General features: G+C 31.6%; 1 protein-coding gene across 5 annotated transcripts in view; it reads left to right on the top strand.

Moving 5' to 3' along the window:
- LOC117170663 (myc box-dependent-interacting protein 1) overlaps positions 1-11,899 on the top strand; it is a 109,709-nt gene that overhangs the window by 23,352 nt on the left and 74,458 nt on the right. Inside the window, exon 2 of one of the 5 annotated variants that reach the window (XM_033357591.1) lies at positions 3,186-3,248. The exons of the other annotated variants lie outside the window; for them this stretch is intronic. The gene's annotated coding sequence lies outside the window, so the exon portion shown is untranslated. The remainder of the gene's footprint in view (positions 1-3,185; positions 3,249-11,899) is intronic. 5 annotated transcript variants of the gene reach the window in all.

The raw sequence follows: 11,899 nt of genomic DNA, 5'->3' as shown, positions 1-11,899 counted from the left end.
TGAAAGAGGGAGCTCTTCTTAATATTTTGACACCAAAATCATGTCGATACACCTTACCGACTGCGAGTAAAGCCACCCTCGCTTTAACTTGACAGACTGTATACACCTGGTAATTCATCAAATTGAGATCTTAACCTATTCGATTTGGAATCTATGCATATATAATCGTGTAAGTATTGAAAAGTGAGAATTTAAACAATTCACGCGCGCAATTTTAAACATTTTAACCTGAAATTATTCAATTTTGAATCTGAATTAATAACACCTAAAGTTTGCAAGAAAATCTTATTTATAATTCTGCAACTTTTAATGATATAAATTTAAAACTAAACAGTTTGCAGTTATTAGGGCTTTTTATTTGAAATGAATTTTTATATCTATATATGGATTCAAACAAAAATTGGTGAAGTACCACTGTCAGATTTAAAAGTATATAATGTAAATTAAAACGAAACAATGTTATATACCTCAATTTAAAAGTATTCAATCTAAATTCTTCCAGAAGTGAAAAAGTGATACGCTGGCAGGCATGAAATAAACATTCAGAAAAAGTACATTTTCAAATTACCAACGTTCCAAATCAAACAAGTATAAATTAAAAGGTTTCAAAATTCTACTTTTTAAATTCAAAGTTCACTATTAAACTATTTTACTATTAGTATTAAAAATTTAAGAATAATGTAAAGTTATTATATCGGTTTTTCTACTATAAGAATAAAAATAAAAAACTTTCTGATTCGAAAATAAATGCACCTTAATTTTCAGGGCTCAAAAAATGCCCCTTTTGTTCACCCTTTTCCCGAGCTCTAAGTTCATTTGCCACCTTGACCCTTTAATTAATACATTTTAGTTGATAATCAGAATGAAAAAAAAATTATATTACGCTTTTATGGCTTATCAAAGAATTTTGATAGGAATTCGTAGAATGACACACAAATGATAGTAAATGACATTTCAGATAAATTTGATAGATTTTTATATTTTTTATGTGAAGGCAATTCACTGTGATATTGTTATAATTGTATAGTCACGTGAGAACAAGTTGAATGTAAATCTATCGATCTTGTCATGATCACAATCTGCTCTGATTTAAATGAATACTACTTTGAGACAACAGCGTATCAAACTTGTTCCGCGTTATCTTGAACATGGAATGCAGCTTAACTACGACTTTCGAATTAATCAAGAAAATTATTTCATGCAATTGTATTCTTAAGGAAAATTGATTAAACTTTCTTTTTTGCTAAAATTTCTGTTTAAAACAATTAGAAGTTCTGCACGATTAAACCATCTGAAGCTTAATGTGTAAACAGGAAGAATGCACTGAAGGTAACTGGCAGAATTTATGATTTACTACCTCATTTTAAAGATTTATACGATCTTGTTTACTCATTTCTGAAAGAAAAAAAGTGTCGTAAAATAATCATAGTGAAGAATACTATTTTTAAGTATGACCAGCTCTAATTTCGTTTTTAAATTATTATCCAAACTGGTATTGTAAAATAAAAAGGGGAAACCTTCCAAAAAATCTATATTGACATATTTTATAATGCGTAGTTCAAGTTTCCCTATTCTATAATGCATCATAACCTCAGCTATAAAACTTGCCTATAATTCATAAGTTTTTACCGAAATTGCACTTTACGATGAAGATATTTCCAAAGTATGATAATTTCGCGATGATTCTATGTATCAATTTTATTACCTTGTGGTTGAAGTACCGATGATAATTTTCTGCGCGATAAAGAAATAATTGCATAAAATTGAAAAAAGAGTACAAATTGCGTGTGACGGAAAGCCGGAAAAGTAGATGAACGTTATGAATTAGTTACATGGAATCAACAAGTCATGCTCGTTAATTCCGTTATGTTACGATCTTGAACGCTTCTGGATGTTGGAATTTGAAGTTGGGTCTGGTGCAGAAAAACTTTGAGTTTTATAGTAAACACTTTTACTGAATTTCTATAAACAACCTTCAAGGCCTTCTGACTCTTTATGTTTCTTATTTTTCATAAAGAAATAATAAAAAAGCCTTTTGCTTATGTCAAACATTTAAAACTACTTTTATTTGTTGCTTATTAAAAACTGCAAAAGAAAGTTACTCTTATATCTTTTAAGCTTTAATTTATTAAAATAATCTATTAAACATTGTCAAAAGAAACGAAAACAAATTGGCAATTAAGGCACATCTCTTTTAAAGCCGATTAAAAAAAAGAAACTTTTATTGACTAATTGTATATGGGTTTAATGAATTCAAATATAGGTATGGTAAGATTTAGCCCTATTATTGACATGCCAAAAACCGGCCTGAATTCATTTTATTTTGGATATATACTTCATTGCATTGAATAACTAACATATGTATTGTATGTAAAAAATGATAGTAGAATAAAATTAATTGAGGCAAAACATGCTAAAAATGTGTTCTCTACGAAATCAGAGCTGGTTTCCAACAATGGAGGGGGGGGGGGGGAAGCAAGAATTGGTGCTCTTACTCTATCTAATATTTCTGTATGCATTGAGAGGTCCCCGAGATACATTTAGTTTGAAGGATAAAAAAGTCCCTTGCCTCAACCTACAGCGTTACAAATAAATTGATTTTTGTGTAAAATTGAGTGAGAAACCTTTATCCATTAATTGTTGCTAAAAAATTAATCTTTTTATGAGGAAATCGTTTAGAATATTAATCTCTCAATGGTATTATGGCAGGAATGGGCCTTGCAACCGTTTCAGTGTAAATTATAAAACAGGTTTGCATGGATGATTTTGTATCAGCAAGTGCAAATTCTAGACAATTTTCTCTTTAAAATAGCTATTTCTTTTTTCTTAGAAAAGATCTAACGTCGGGATAGAAAAGATACAGGCTAACATTTTTTTAAACAATAGATTCTGAAAACTGTTTGCAAATATGTCAATTTTGTTTAAAAATAAATGGTTTCTAACGCTTTAACTTGAAAACGTTTCGTTCTACAAAAAATATACACAGTGGAAGTGTTAGTGGTGATTCATCGGTCAATAGTTGATATAAAAATCTGCCATTGTATCAGATACTGCATAATTTTCAGCAAGAAATTTCTGAATTTTGTAACACTTTCATTTTTCCCACGTGTTCTAAATTTATTTTTATGTTTGTAGAAAAAAAAAAACAACTAAATTAGCTAATAGTCTTATATTTTTTCTTTCAGGTGAGTCAGAGTTGGATACGTTTTCACTCCATGTTACTGCACAAGTAAAAACATTATAAACAGGTACGCCTAACAATTCTAAATTTTTCCAGGGACATACCCCGTAATAGGTTTGACATTTTTTCCTTTGCTCTCAAATTACCTTTCTTATCATATAAAGCACCAATAGTAATATAATTTTCAATAAACACATTAATCCTTCAAATACAAGTTCAACATATTACATAAGAATTCAAAATATTTAAAGAGGTTTTCGGAGTTTTAAGGGATTGCACGAAAATTGAACAGATATTAGGGGTTTTAAGAAATTTTAGTGACTATTTTTATCCTGTAAAAGTACGAATAGACTTTTAGAATTAGACAAACGAACGCATAGATAAGGCAACTTGAGAGGCTCTGATAGGCAATAAGAATATAGAATGCGCATCGGGTATGATCAAGGATGTCATTGTGAGGAGTGCGACTGAAGTGTGTGGTACTGCAGTTATAATAAGAACGTCTCATGATGCGTAGTAAAGTGATGAAATTCAGGCAGCGAGACAAGAAAATAAAGCATACAACAGATCGTTGAACATCACAGGTCTTAGCGATAAGGAGAGAAATATACTTCAAAATGATTATGGACACGAAAAAAGGAAAATCAAACTACTAATCAAGGAAAATAAAGATAAAATCAGAACAGAAGAAGAGAATAAAATACAAAACGACTATAAAGAAAGTAAAAAACTCCTTTACAAACATATTAAGGGAATTAAAAGTACAGAGTTTGGCAGCATGAGAAGTAGCAGAGGTGAAATGCTACACAGAAAAACGCTGGTGTTAAATTTGTTGCAACTCAAATTTCATTGGTCTCCCAATGAGCATTTGAAACAATTTTCAAGTCTCAAATGTATTCCTCTGAAGGTAGGTGCACATCTGGACATCTAGGGGAAAGTATCATTTGAAGACTGAATTTTGGCTCAATGCCGAGAATTGTGGAGTACTGAACCGCGCTGTCAGCCTCCTGAACACCTGTCAGAGCAACTATTCGCATTGCGATATTAGACTAAATAATTGTTAATAAGGAAACTAGTTGAAATAATATTTGCCTAATTTTCAACTTTCTTTCATTTAACAGTGTGTACTAGTTACTTAGAATAAAATGACAACTTCCTGATGCAACTTCCAAATGTTAGGTTAGTCATGGCCGTCGATATTTAAACCAAAGGTATTTTCACTTCAACTGGAGTTCCTCTAGGGAGAGTTGTGTCACGTTACCCCTTCTAATAGCCGCCGCGAAACCGGAATCGGAAATACGTAACGAAGCGCGAAAAATTTGAAGTAATCTTAAGAAGAGGTTATAAGTCATTATACTATATTTTCGTGTAGTGATTGTTTTGAAAATAAGCTTTTTCAATGAAGAATATAAAGAAAACTTCCTCTTCTGCGTCAACGAAGCTACATTTGATACTTTCCAGGAAATTGAACACATTCAGATCATTGCATCCGGTTGTAAAAAATTGCTCTTTCGGCTAAGAATTTGCAATCAAACTAAATAAGAGAAAAAAGGCAATGAAAACAAATATGCTAGCAGAAACATCGCTATGCATATAACTTACCAATAAGAATTTAGGTTCTTACAGTTCTAAACTTGAAAAAAAACGAACCATCTTTTTTTAACTGCAATTTGTCTTCCATTATTACTTTTATAGTATAACGCATAAATTTGAAATGTAATTTCAGATAACCGATCGCCTGCAGCATGAATTCTCTATGATATTTATTGTATAATTTAAAAAATTGCAATTGAAATATAATTCCAAATAAATTAGCAGTAAAAACTTTTCTACTTTATTTATGTAATTTACATTTTAGTTGTATCATAAATCCTCTCTTACGTTTTACCTATTGTTCTGAAATAGACTTATTTGAAAAAAAGTTTTTAGAACTAAAAAACATTACACACATCTATTGTAAAAAAGGGTTTTAAACTCTTAAAAATACTTCTTTTATTTCTGATTTCTCCACTCTGTTTTGAAAAATATGACTTTAATGTGATCTTTATTTTGGTCTTCTCTATGATAGAATTACATTTATTTTTATTCGAAATAATTTAATCAAAATGTGTTAAATCCCCATGTTTTGTTTCATTTTAATTTTTTTTTGTAAAATTTGAAAATTTGTAGTATAAAATTTGATTTAGCCAATTAATTAGTTAATACTGTTAAAATTCATGTCATTAAAATTATTATTTTTAACATTATAATAATTATCAATGAACAAATCTAAATTATTATTATTCTACTTACTATCTATAAGATGTTACAGTCTTGATCAAACAGTCTTAAATAATAGTATTTTTTTAAAGCGTGTATGAATAAGATTTTTTCTTTTTCAAACATTCTTTATTATTACATCTACATTATTATTTTTATTATATTTATTTACATTTCTATCAGTGCCTGAACATTAAATTTGACTTGAAAGTCGCGCCAATCCGATTCCGCTTTCGCGGCACCAATCCTAACCGGAGTAAGTGGTGACACAACTCTCCCTTGAGGAACTCTCCAGCTATGTTTACTTTTCTCAATACAGAAAATCTAGAGGAAATTTCTTCGAACGAACAGACGGTCACGACTTAGTTTTTACATCCAAGCTTTGGTGGTTTGAATGTCGTGTATGTTTTAACTAACCTAAGATTTGGATATTATATTCATTATTCATCACTTTAACACCCTCGGGATAAAAAAGTGATACCTTGGGATTCAGTGTGGCAATTTTTCGACCTCACTGAAGTCTCTTTCAGCTCCCGAAAATTGTAAACCTCTGATCTTTCATTAATATATCCTACCTTTAATCATCGTCCTTTTGTATGTACAATTAACTTTTCTTTTGCGGTTGTTGTAATTCTCTTAATACCAGCCTTCCCGGAATGTGGTTCACACGGTGACCTCCGCCCTAGGAAGCCTAACTGCAAGTAATTCCAGAAAGGATCATTAAGGCACGGCATCCTCGAACCTGTACCTCGGTAACGGGAGTCTTCTGGAATCGCGAGCGAAGTGCTACGAGATTCATGGCCGTTGAAAGTCGACAAAACACCCGTTGCATATACGCATACCCAATGCAACTCAAGGCTTGAGGCTCGGCAGGAAGTGACGAAGTCCAGTCTTTGGTACGGACCGTACGGCAGGAGGACGAAGCAAATCATCCTCAGCCTCCAGCTCGTCGTCGTCGTAATAGACGTACCTATACGACAGCTCGATGCTCTGGATCTGAGCTCCGATAACTCACCATTTACGTTCTCCTGTAGTCACTCCAAAATCGCTGCAGAAAACAACAATCGCAGTGAAGATGAAATAGAAAGTAGAGAAAAGAAAAAGCCGTTATGCAAGATAGAAATTATCCGAAAAAATAATCTCAAGTTCGGTCGAAGGTTTACATCGTGATCAGCTTTCGCGTGTCTTCATCAAGTATAGGGCTTAAGTGGACCGTGGTACCGGAAGTGGCACATCTTATTCCTCTAAATAAACAGAGGTAATAAAAGTAATTTAGAAATCGCGATTAGGAAACAAAATTCGTTTCTAATCTGGGGATTTTTTGTTCTATTTATTTAACAGCTGTCGAATTTTCCATCGATCAATGCAAGGCTACCAATATCGCATATTTTCAAGCAGTCACAATTTTATTGGACTACAACTAAATAAGCATTTTCGTTATTCAATCTGCTTGTACATTTTAACATTGAAATTAACATAAAATGGAGTTGTGCAGGTCTTCACTTGAGGTATAAATATTTTCTTTTCCCGATGGAAAATGTATCAAGCCACCGTTCCGGAAGTAGAAAACGTTCGTTCTCTCTAGCAGTTTCGAAGACACGGTGAAACTGCTGGTTTATTCTTGGCGATGTTCGCCATGCAGGAAGTCCTTGCGTCTGGTACTCGCGCCAATTCCAGAAACTTAACCTGTATATTTTTTGCTGCCGAGCTCCACTCTCAAATCTGATCAGGGAAAGGTAACTGAAGCATTAACTCAAACTTTTTCCGGCTTCGAGTGACGACAATCGTTTATCATGGTCTCATTCGTATTTTCCAGTTAGAGACCGTCCATAAACTACGTTACCAATTTGAAGGGGGTTGATGGGGGGGGGGGGAGTTTAAGTAACGTTACCAACCAATATGGCTCTTCAATGTTGCAGGTCAACAATAATTACTTAATACGTCTCAAAATGACTTATATTTCGGACTTGACACTCTTTCCCTTATTCACCTCTTTTTCTCTTTTTAAATCAATTTTTTCCCATTTTCAAGAAAATAGAAACCAGTTACAAAATCCAACTATTTTTGTATTGAAAGTTAATTATTTTTGCTTGAAAAGTCTACAATTATTTTTGTTTGAAGATTCACCCCTTTGGTAGAAAATTAACCTATTTTGTTGAAAATTCGTTACATTTTTATTTAAACATAAGTGTTTTAAACTGAAAATTGAACTTTCGTTTTTGGTTACAACTGTATCTTTTTTAGCTAAAGTTAAACTATTTGTTTTAAAATGCATCCTTTTTAGTTGAAAATTCAACTGTTTGGTTAAAAATTGTACAATTTGGTTAAATTCAACTGTTATCTATTTCGAATGAAAATCTTTTCGGGTTAAAATATTTGGTTATAGATATTCAACAATTTGGATGAAAATTATTGTTTTTTTTTTAATTCAAATTTTTGTTTTGAAATTTATTTTTTTAAAGATTCATCTCTTTGATTCAAAATTTAACTACACTGTTGAAAATCCCTCTTTTTGAGTTAAGAATTAATTTTATTAATCTGCAAATTTAAGTATTCCATTTTTGATTGGAAATTTATTGTTTATAAGATAAGAATTCAACTATTCTTCTTTTTGTAGAAAATTATTTTTTTATTAATCTTTCTTGTTTGAAAATTAACTTTCTGGTTGAAAATTTATTTTTTATTGTTTAAAATTCAACTGTTTTTTTAAACATTCAATTTTTTGGCTTGAAAACTTAACTGTTTTGATGAAAATTCGCGTTTTTTGGTTAAAAAAAATGGATCTATTTAGTCGAGGATTCACCTTTTTCTAATAAATTTGTCTTTTTTCGTTCAATGTCCTTTTGACTTGAAAATTAATTTTTTATGGTAAAGAATTAATCTTTCTTAGTTGAAAAGGATTTTTTTGTTGAAAATTCGATTTTTTGTATTAAAAATTAAACTGTCTTATAAAAAACATAGTCTGTTTGCCTTGAAGGTTCAAATATATATTTTTTAATTCGTATCTTTGCTTGAAAGTTCAACTATTGGGTTGTAAATGCAGATGTACAGGTAAAGTTGAACTTTCTTGGTTGAAAATTTTGTGGGTTTTAGTTGAAAAATCATCTTAATTGGTAGAAAATTCTTTTTGGTTTCAAATTCAAATATTTTGTTGGAAATTCAATATATTTCAAATTGTAGTGTTAAGAATTTTAATCGTTTCATATTGAATTCAATCTGGTTCTTATACATTAATTTTATTTAGCAGATTTTATGCCCCTCGTATTCCCCTATTTTCGTGAAAAATCACCCTACTTGTTTTGTTTTATGAGACTAAAAATTTGAGAAATTTGCTAGGATGGAAAATGACGTCTCAGTTTCGTTCTCATTTTGTAAGCAGACTGTCTGAAACTTGACCGACTGACGGTAGATATGGCCACCTGACCTTGCTAAGGAAGTAGCGTGTTTAACTTGAAGTGCGAAATTTGAACCTCTTTCCTCTTCTCGCAAGGAAATCTAATTTACTGTTTCACGCACGTGACTCGCAGTGCTAACTGCTCAGCGCATTGTGTGTTATATAAAAAAGGCGCCACACATTGTGCATGAAATGAAAATGTTTCCATATAATTTGACACTCCTCGATTGAACGAATCAACGATTGGCCCTAAACGCGTAATCATGTGCTTTGCGTGTGTCTCCTTAACAGCCCATTACCGCATCACGGAAGGGCGTGAGAATTCGTCACGATAATTTAGAATAGAAATTATAGAGAACCGGTACAATAATTCCAGCTTTAATGATAATGATTATGCTACTTATCTTCCTTCTCGTTCATATAACTTTGTCAAACGTCATTATTCAGAACGTCCTTTATCTATTGATTTTATGGTTCTTTAATTTCTGGAGTTTGGTTCATATAATTATATTCATTTGTTACATTTAAATGTGTATCAATCTTATTTCTAATTGATTTTAAAATTCTTTAACCTAATTTTTAGTTCAAGTTTAAAAACCTAATTGTAAAGTCTTTTAATTTTTAAGGTTTCAACTTCAGATATTTAAATTTTCATTATTCATTGAAATTTGAAACCACACAATTTTGAATTTATCAAACTAAATTTACTCGAGAACTTTAATTCACAGTTTTTTAAATTAAAAATATTTAAATGTCAATTTATTTCATATTGAAATTTGCATATTTAAAATTGCGCAAATATGAATGATTCTAACTTGAAAATATTCTTGATGAGTTAATTTAAACATCTTTACGGTTCAATTTTTAAATATTCAAGACAAACTGTTTAATTTTTAATAGCTGTATTTGAAATTATTTAATGAAATAAATGTGCCTAGATAAGGATTAAATTCACAGTTGCTTTTTTATTCATTTAAATTACATAGAAAAATGGTTTAAAATCGAAAAAATACCGGTACCCGTGCCCAAGTTTCAACGTAAAGTGTCAAGCGTCAAAAATATTTCCATTATTATTTGGAAAAGCGACAAAATAAGTGGAAAAAATGCCAAAAGTGAGCACAAGACTAATGCGTAGGTATAGTATACTTCAAAATATTCCTAAATTACGTGTTGAAGACTATAATAAGTAAATTTATTAAGAATGTTAAGATGAAACCTAACCTCGAAATGAGGTTATTTATTTATAAGAAAAGTAGCAAAAGTAATATTTCATTTGTTGAATGTGAAAACGAATTAGATCAACAATGGCGTTATAAACGTATTTATTTTCACGTATTTTTAGGTGATTTGATACAATCGGAATGTAAATACAACCTTCTTATTTATATTCGCTTTTGTAAAAATAACTGAATGAGCCAGTGCGATAATATAATCCACTTATTTCAAAATAACTTTTCACAATTGGTTCAATATAGAAATTGAAAGCAACTTCAATTTAGAAATTAAAACCAAAAATCTATTGCAAAATACTTAAACGGTTTATCAAACACAAATGCTGGCTGTTATAATACGTCGTATGTCTTTTTCCGTTTGCTCGAAAAAAAGTGTCTAACATACTTCAATTTTTTTCATACCGCGATCTGTTAGATGACCTGATATTTATATTCTCAAATTTCAGTTAAGGAGGTGATATATTCGATTTTAATATTATTTTATTTAAGAATCCCTTTTAATTAAGAATAAGAAAAATAAATTAGTATGGGCCCGATCGGGGCCAGGTATGGTTATCTCTGGGCGCAGTGCTCGGGCCCCGATCGGGCATCGCGTTTCATTTCGAGTCTGGCCCCATCTAGATAGCCTGATTTGGGCCAAATTCTGCCAGACCTGGCCCTGATCAGATCCAAATTGGAATTTCTGTACGGGTAATTTTCTCTGTGTCTTGAAAGGGCCACCTTGCAAAATCTGATATCCAGATACTAATTTTTTATATCCCTTTTCTGAGTGAAAGCATCTTTCACGGTGAAAATATTGCTCCCGTCTAATTCCATTTCGCATGTAAAGTGGTGAAAGGTTAATGATCACTGTGGGAGAAAAATCATGATTGAATCTCGTTCTGCAGTGTACATCATGGTAGGATAATTGCATCCAATTAGGTGAGTCGGGTTACATTTCTGTGTATATATCAATATGACGTTTCGTCTGAAACTAGATCAGGGACTCTCGGACGTTAGCCCGAAAGCAGATATATGTGGAACAAAAAATTGGAGACATCTACCTCATCTAATTTTAATTCTTGTTCCAAAATGTGGCATACATCGAATCGAAATGTTGGTGTTGGCTCTACCTAGATTCGCCTGAAACTTGTGACAGGATGCAAATGGCGTTTTAGTGATATAAACTGGTTGGAGATTTCTGAATGAACTCAAATTAGTTGGGACGGAATAGTGAGCAGGTTTTCAAACACGAGTGATTCACAATACATATTTAAGTGGATAATTGCACTGGCCTTGGTTGCGGTTGTGCTTACCATTTGATTACGCATCGTCGCATTAATCCACCTTGATCGGTATGCACTCTCGACTTGCTCAATGTACAATGTTCATAGCCGCTTAAGGTCGTTTCACCCAAGTAAAAGGGTTAATATAGACTTCTACTGCTAAGAGAATTATTACATCGTGTGAGGAAATTGGCTTCTTGAAGGATAAATTTTCCATTAATTATGTGTTCAGTTATTTGTATGAATAAATTAGAAGTTTAAAGTTGATACTAGAAGATATGATGCGCCTTACCATTAGATAGTGCACCGAAAAAACAGTATTCTAATATTAAGAGCGTCATATTCTTACGGGCATATTCTAATTAAAGGGAGAAAATATTCTTAAACTGAAAATATTATTGGAGAATAAAAAAAAAGCGAAATTGAAAATATGCCTTACTCTCTTCAATAATTTCTATTAATGTTTCGTGCCACGCGCTTTCAGATAAGTTCCTTTTTTTGGTCATTTTGGACGTTGAGTATTTCGCTTTAGAAAAAAGTTCTAAGTATAACATATAAATAATTAAAT

Source organism: Belonocnema kinseyi, chromosome 4 (assembly GCF_010883055.1).
Source record: "Belonocnema kinseyi isolate 2016_QV_RU_SX_M_011 chromosome 4, B_treatae_v1, whole genome shotgun sequence".
Taxonomy (NCBI): domain Eukaryota; kingdom Metazoa; phylum Arthropoda; class Insecta; order Hymenoptera; family Cynipidae; genus Belonocnema; species Belonocnema kinseyi.
This window is presented reverse-complemented; position numbering and strand designations above follow the sequence as displayed.